Source organism: Takifugu rubripes, chromosome 17, assembly GCF_901000725.2.
Source record: "Takifugu rubripes chromosome 17, fTakRub1.2, whole genome shotgun sequence".
NCBI classification, from domain to species: Eukaryota; Metazoa; Chordata; class Actinopteri; order Tetraodontiformes; family Tetraodontidae; genus Takifugu; species Takifugu rubripes.
Window position 1 is genome coordinate 15,520,257 of NC_042301.1, and position 8,152 is coordinate 15,528,408.

The following is an 8,152-nucleotide window of genomic DNA, read 5'->3' on the forward strand; positions in this document are numbered from 1 at the left end:
CAAGACAGTTACATGCATGTCTGCTTGTGAGATGTGTTTGTGTCTGTGCACGGACTGGAGGGGTTTGGGGATCCTGGGACCCCTTTTCCCAGACATGCACTGACCTTTCTAACCAGACAGGGAAAAAAGGGACAAGGAGGGAGGGGTGAGGGCAGGAGGGCACTGAAGGGTGCATATGTGTGTGCTGGTTTACATGAGTGTGTGAGGCTTTGCGAGTCCATATTCATTTGTGTGTGTGTGTGTGTCTGTCTGTTCGTGATGCTCTGGATCTCTGAACCAGCAAGATCTTCGCAGTCCTGTTGAGTTTGGTGTTTGATCTGGTTAAATCTCTCTCCCTCTCTCTCTCTTTCCCTCATCCTCTCTCTTCGCTCCCTTTGTCGGCCCAAAGTCATTGTGTTTTCCCTGCAGTGCTCTGTATACAAAAAAGATGGTGCTCTTAGGGCACGCCAGATTCGGACCCTTGCAAATCAATTTGTCTGTGGAAGGGGTAAGGACAAGGAGGTAGGATGGGGGAGCTCAGTGAGATGGCTGGGTGAAAAGACCGAGGTATGCAACTCTCCCCTTTGAAAGCAATGTCACACTCGCTACTCCTTTTCACCCATTTGTTACAAACTATTAGGAGGTTTCAACTAAGCCAATTAGCACAGACGGACACTATTCTGTGATGACTGTAACCTGTGCGCTACATTTTTATTCACAACGGCATTTTCCTCATGAAAGTTTCCATTAATTTTGAAGATATAGATGAAAACAATAACATGACCATCAACAGTTGGATTTTGTTTTTGTTTTATTAAATGTGGATGCACATTAAGTGCCATGTCTTATTTTACCGCTGTCAGTCACGATAAAACATGGAGGTAAATCCAGACTGACCCTGTCGCTCTGAGAGGAGGCGCAGACATTGATTGTGGTTGTCCCTCTCCCCTCTGGGTGCAGACAGGACTCTTCCCAGGGCACACAGGCCTGAGAGGGCCCTTGCTTGAATGGAACGCTGATGATCAATACCTGTCACTTCTGTCTCGTCTGGCCGGATCTCTGCACCACTCCATGCATGTATGCACACATGCAGGAATGGACAGAAGCTGCCTGAACCTGCACACAAGTACAAAATAGTCAATGTGAAGATGCACATTATAAACAACAAGGAATAGTGCACACAACACATCTTGTCAGCTGGACACACACACACACACACACACACACACACACACACACACACACACACACACACACACACACACTGTGACAGCAAGGTCAGACAGGGCATTCAGACCCAGACACCAGTTTCTTCTCTGGGGTCAGACCACAAGGCCAAGGTCTACTCCCAGTAACCCCAGTGACCCCTCCAGGCACTGTGTTAACAGAACGATGGGGGGATGGTTCAAGGAAAAAGCAATGACTTAGAATAAAGGCACTGACGGTAATACGCCGGTTAATATTTGCACTCGTACATATAAATATGTATTAACGTGGCAGATAACTGAATAAAGCTCTTCTTTGAGCTCAATACAAGGAGAAAAATGAAGTTTCGTAACCTCAGCAAATGCTTTCTTTATCAGTGTGAATATGAATAGAGAAGAAAATAATGTTACAAAAAAGCAGCAAGGGTAAGAAGTCAAGTAAAGCCTGCTTCTCTTCTGTAACTTCTGTCCATTCATTGGCTTGAGATCTCTCTCTTTCTTCCTCTCTCTCCCTCCTCCTTCTGTCCTCTTACTCAAGAGACCCTTGCACTACCCAGGCACAGAGATAAGAAAGTGGAAGGGCCAAGTTAACCACTGCAGATAAGCTGTAATTGCACGGTAATAAAAAGATTGGTTGAAAAAAAAAAGACACAGAAAGTGGATGAAGAGAACCTGAGAGAATGGACACAAAGGAGTGAATTGAGGAGCCAGAGAAATGAGTGATGTTAGTTGTGACACTCAGGTTCACCGTCAGTTATCACCGAGGGCAACCTTTTGCTCATTACAGTCGTATGTATGGCGCTCAGGACCGGTGGCTGCATTCACACAATCACTGGCAGCCTTGACCCCTCTGATAAACAGCAAACGCAAACGAACTCGCTGAACAATCACTTCTCTGTTCTGCTGAGTTGCTCAGTCGTCCTGTAAAACCCTTGTTATTGACACGGACATCCGTGATCCTGAAACAGGCTCTCCCAGTTTAGCACATTTTGCATCATCGCACCTTTCTTTCAAAAACTATGTTATTGATTAAATATCTGCTCGCTACATACTCCAAAAGTACAGTCTGCAGATGTGGGATCCAAGTGTATTAGAAAAAAAGTTGAACTTTTTAATGTAATTTACCGGATATTTTAGTAAGGAAGTGATTTTTGGGGGTCCGACAGATCAGAAATATTAGCCTGGAATCCACTGGTATGCAGAGCACTTGCAGAGTGGAAGATGTTTTGTCTCTAAGACTGTCAAAAGCAAGGTATACATATTAAAAAATCTGAAAAATAAATATAAAAACTAGAATAAAGACCCAGTTATTAATTTTGACTCATGGCTTTCGATGTAGGCAGGCAGACAGACAGTTATAACACTGTCACCAATAGCTATCTATTAATTTAAAGATGAAATCACAATGCAAATGAAGCCTTTAGCCAATGAAAGCTGTTTCCACCACAAAAGGAATGAGAGCATGAGTTTGCATCTCTCTCTTTCTTCCTCTCTCTCATTATGTCACGGATGGGTTTTTTTTTTTTTTTTTTTTTTTCAGCTATAGTTAATATAGCCATGTAACTAGCAGCAATGAACTTGCTTTTACGTTAGTTCATTTAGTTCATCTGCCCAACCTGTTGCTACAGGTGTGATAGATGACGCCAAACTCCTGGATGAGCTGGAAACTGAATCCAGGTTGTGTATGTATGGCACAAACACGGTCTTGGATATACAGGTGCCCTGTAGGAGCTGCAGAATTATTGAGGTAAAGACAATATCACTTATTTTCAGCGTGCCTGTGATCATGCTGTGGTATGAGGTCCTAAGGTGCTCAACCATTGCATTATGGGCTACCTTTTCCACACAGACGAGGGGCAGATAGGTGAAACAACTCGACATGGGAAGAGAAAGAGTATTTCATTTTGCAATTCTTACCACAAAGACTTCTCATTCATGCTGTAATTTCGAAAGAGACTTGTCTTTGTAAGGTTTAAGGCGCATTTATGCAGAATTCTGAGAGGCATTCAGCCCTTCTTTCTCTTTTAAAAAACAACTTGAAAACACCCCCTAAAAAAACCCTGTCTTTGGAATATTGAATTTAGCATTCAAATACGAGTAAATAGTGCGAACCTTTATACAAATATCAACGTTTTAAAGCCAAATTGAACAGCTCGTGACCATGAATATAGAGCTGGTTCATTTGAGATTTTTAAAAGAGGAAACAACAGGATGAATAAATTGCATATTTCGCGACAAAGTCCTTTTATTTCGGAGGTTGCTGCAGCTGAAAAGCGACTTGTGTAACAGGCAGGTTTATGGTTGGCTTACTTGGTGACCAGAAGCCCTCACTTCCTTCCTCTCTGCTGCCCTGGGGAGAGTGTGTGTCCTGTTCCTCTGTTCCTCCAGGGCTGCGTGTGCACGTACGTGCTGTATGCGAGTGTTTTCGGTCACACTCAGCCAATCACACGAGGTCAGGTGAGATGAGGCCTGGTTCCTGATTCCTGGAAGAGTGGACAGCTGCAAAACCTCAGACAAACGCCACAGCGAGACAGTTAAATATACAAGCAGGACTCATTATCTCTTCTTCTCTCACTTCTTCACTCTCGGGTTGTGAAGCCCCGCTGGGCGCTGAACTTCAAACCTGCAGCTCGGTACTGTTTTATTTTAGCACACCTGTAATGTAGGAGGGTTTTCTTTAAAATGGAACGTGGAACTTTGCTAATGCAGCGTCCGAGCACCTTTTCAAATCTAATCATGAGTTATCTCCAACTCCTCTCTCCTGTACACATACTTATCTGAGGGTCCATAACGGCGTCTCCATATACTCTGATCCCAACAGACAATGATAAGATACCTTGGGCGGAGGTAATCAGGGACAACCCCCACAAAGCGCGTGTGCACGCACACACACACACACACCGGTCAAACAGGTTGTCTGCAGAGTATCATAGAAAGGACTTTGCAGTGATGCACCGGTGGAGCTGCAGCCTCCTGCTCTCTCAGCTCTGTGTAAATACACTGCTCGTTGTTTATACAGCCCAGTGTGGCTTCAGGTTCCAGGGACCATCACTCCGTGGGCCTGGGTCAGATCACCAGAAACACACACACACGCACGCACACACTCATCCTAATGCGAACCAGACACCCCCTCTCCCTCTTTCTTAGAGAGAGCGGCCGTAGAGAGACCGCACAGAGTTGGCCTCTGGCCAAATGGACCAGCGGAGCTTGTTTGGAAAGCTTTCAGTCAGAAAGCCACTTTTTGGCAGGGGCCCTGTGAGTGCTGCTGAGCCTTCTGAAGCGGGCTGGAGCTGCTAAAATAAATAATGGTTAAGGCCGAGGGGGTAAGAGCAGAGGGCCGGGTAGGGTGGAGGGCCGGGTTGGAGGGGGGGCGCTCGAGGAAATCGGGCGACTGGAGGAAGGAGGTAGAAATGAGGCGGTGGGTTGATTTTAGAGACCGCGCCTGTAATTATATCTGTCAGTTGACACCGAGGCACTTCGCCCGCCAACGCTCACATTTCCCCTTGCTCCCTTGCTGTCACCAAAGATAGGGGGAGACGGAGAGAGAGAGTGTGTATGTATGCATGCGTGTGCGTCTGAATTTCTGTGACTTCATACACATTTTTATGTGTGCATCAGCATGTGTGAACAGTAGTGAAAGCTCCCCTGGTGATTGTGTGGGACTGTGCGTGTGTGTGTGTGGGTTTCTGTGTTGGTGGGCCTGTGGCGAAACAAACCTGGTCATTCTGACAGAGAGAGATAAGCGGGTGTTTAGAGCATATTGGTCTTTCAGTGGGGAGAGAAGTCGGAGCCACACCAGCTCACGATAAAACAGCCTCCGAGATGTTTTCACACATTTGCTTCAGAAAGTTTTTTCCTCTAATGTTAAATATAGTCTCTAAATATAGCCTCTAATATCAAATAGATAAAATATTGTGTGTCCTTTAAATGGGGGAGCATTTTAGATTTTAGGTTGATCAATATGGATACTTTTAATAACAATTCCCATTCTAAGGGAGACGACATTTTTTCTCATCTCAGGCAGTTTAAAACCACCCGATGCTTCAGAACTAGTATTGGACCCCAGCTAATTAAGAGAAGTTAATTTTTGTGTTCCAACAGTCAACTGTGATGTTCATGTCTCTGTGGAAGAAGGGAAGCAAGAAAATAACAAGAAAATGAAGAAAACTCATCAGTAAAGCTTATCATAGTAAAACCCTCACCACCATGCGTGACCTATGAAAACATAAAGAAACCTGTGATGGTTATGTGGTCACCTTGACAATTCTATCCACCTACATACAAGTACCAGCACCGGCTGCATTCCTTTGCTCTCCCTTTCTGATTCTTTTTCTTCTCATTTTCCTGCCTTGTAATGATCTGTCTTGCTCTCTGATCTCAACCAGGATCAAGTCCAAGAATCTCACCCCAGAGACACAATTATCACACTGGGCTAAATGTGCCGCCCACAAGCTCCGGTACCCATCAAAGGCCTTTCACACTCCAAACCTCCAAACCTCCTCTCCTCCGATTCTTTCACTTGGTTCCCTCTCCATTAACCGTATGTTTTATTCACATGCTCAACCTGTTTTGGTCTTCTTGCTCTTCTTTTCCCCCTCCTCGATTATCCTGGAAGTGAGGTGAAATGAATGCTTTCAACTTTCCGGATGGAATGAAAAAGACTACAGGATGAATGAGAACAATAGTCAGATATTTTATTATTAGGTGATACATATCCAAATCTATCCCTAAATATAGTCTTGTAAACTAAATACAGCTGCCGGCACAAGAAAGCCTACCAAGATGGACCGCCAGGGCAGCAGACCGACTGCAGTCGTGTGTCCAACCAGTTTGTGAGAGGTGTTGATTTAGCTGTAAGAAGGAGGATTAAATGGCTCATTGGTGTGGCCGGGAGGGGAGAAGGTGTGAAGCAATCGGCCCCCCTCCTGCCTTTCTCCTGGTCTCGCTCTCTCTCTTCCTCAGCCAGCAGAAAAGGCCATTGGGGCTGAACAAACAAATCACATGGCCATCAAACACTACTCACCACCGCTGCACTGGGACTTCATTCAGACAGCGTTTACTGGTCTCTGCAGTGTGCTTATTCCCGCTTCTAAAAGACGCACACAAGCACGCAATCGCGCACACACTCTGACGAGCCTCCCCATCAACATGACAGTAGTTTTACAAGTCCCCACAGTGTGAGGTCTCTTATTCCCCGAGTAGCACTAGAACAACATCAGCAGTACAAGCGCAGGGAAAAAGGGGGAACGAAGGACAATTCAGCTATTGAACTGCTCCGCTGTGCAGGAAGAGTTGTCGATAAAGCTCATAAAAAACGGTCGTGAAAGTCGTAACTGATTTGTAAAGGGAAGTTGGTGTCAACTCCTTTTAAAGTTATGGCCCATTTAAAGAGAAGTGTGCTTAAATGTGACAAGGATGCACCTTGCAGCCTTCGTGATTGATGGGGGAACCTGAAAGAACCATAGTTAAGATCTGAAATCCACATGTGAGACAGGAAACAGCGTGCCTATGACAAAATCCCGAGAATGACATTTTTCTTTCATAAGAAAAGCCAAAGTTTCGCTTTCATGTTCCAGCCCTTAGCCACTAAACGTCCCTCCCCTCTTTTTAAAACAAACAAAGCCACTGTAGAATATTTCAACGGCTCAGTGTCCAACAAGTCATCCCAGAGGTGGTCATACACTAAACACACACCACTCAATGAACAAATCAGCCAGAAAAGATCAGAAAAATCACCAGACCTGACTGAACAATCACTGTGCAGACATTAAGGCCAGATTTTTAACAAAACCAAATTCCAACGAACTACACACCACATGCGTCATGGGGAAATCACCAAAGATGAGTCTTCGGTTTCATAACCATCATAACATCATTTGAAATAATTAAGTTCCGCTGCCAGCATTTTATGAACTATCTCTAACTACAGTGTTTATCAGGAGCTCTGAATCAGCTAGAGAGCTAACGTCACAATTGTGATTGTCTTTCTCTGAGTCCCATCCAAATAATAGCAATTGTCCTGGAGTGTCTTCTTGTTCCAAGAACTCCCCTTAATAATTCTGTTGGGATCTTTTTGTGGTTTGTGCTGGAACTTTCAGCATTCTGCAGGCATTTATTTGAATTTCTTCGAGAGCAGGTCAGAGTTCCACGGGGGTGCCCTGATCCCATGCAAATTAATTTAATCTTGCCCACTTTTTCATGCCGTATCTTCAGCAAGGTGGTGGAATCAAGCCGTTTATGTTCTCATTTAGCAGCTCATGCTGCAGGCCATTGTCTCAGCAAGTTCAAGTGCTAAATTTATGAGCTGTGTGGAAAGACAGAAAAACACTCTGGATCTCCTCTGGTACCTTTCACCACATGTAACACAACTCTGGTTTCCATTGTTGAGTATCCGTTTCCCTCCACGTCTATGCTTGGTAGTGAGTGTAAATGCGTCCATCTACCATCTGGAAGTGCGGTCTCCTGCTGACGAAGCCCACCTGTCCTGAAGTTTGACCTGTGTGTTTAGAGATGCTCTTGTGCACACCTCAGATCTTTCCACCAACCTCTGACCTCTGGTATTAGTGGGAAAGCTGTTGCTCACTAGATATATTCTTTACTTCATTCTATGTAAACCCTGGAGGAAGCTGTGTGTAAAATTCCCGTCAATCAGCAATTTGTGCTCTTGTCTGCAACCCTCTACTGAATCTCACCGGCACTTTCACTCTCCAATCTTTCTGCTATTTCCATTGTTGGCCCTGTCAAATCATGGCGATATTTATTCAGATTGATCGCAGGGTTGTTCTGAATAAAGATTGCTGATGATCAATACTAGTGTTGACCTGATCCAGAGGTATCGGTTCAGGGGCCCAAAACCAGCCGTTTTTAATAGTTTGGGATAAGATGTGACTGAGAAGGAAACATTCACAAAACACAAAGAACAAAGAAGTATGATGGCTAGTGGAGGCTTGTCATCCTAAATTAGTGCG

General features: G+C 44.7%; 1 long non-coding RNA gene across 1 annotated transcript; it reads right to left on the reverse strand.

Moving 5' to 3' along the window:
- Positions 1 to 801: 801 nt before the first annotated feature.
- Positions 802 to 4,027, reverse strand: LOC115253305 (uncharacterized). The gene is made up of 4 exons (XR_003891619.1): positions 3,958 to 4,027; positions 3,760 to 3,839; positions 3,495 to 3,667; positions 802 to 1,095 (listed from the first exon to the last, which is right to left on the reverse strand). It is a non-coding gene; the product is annotated as an uncharacterized lncRNA (long non-coding RNA).
- Between the last annotated feature and the right edge of the window lie 4,125 nt (positions 4,028 to 8,152).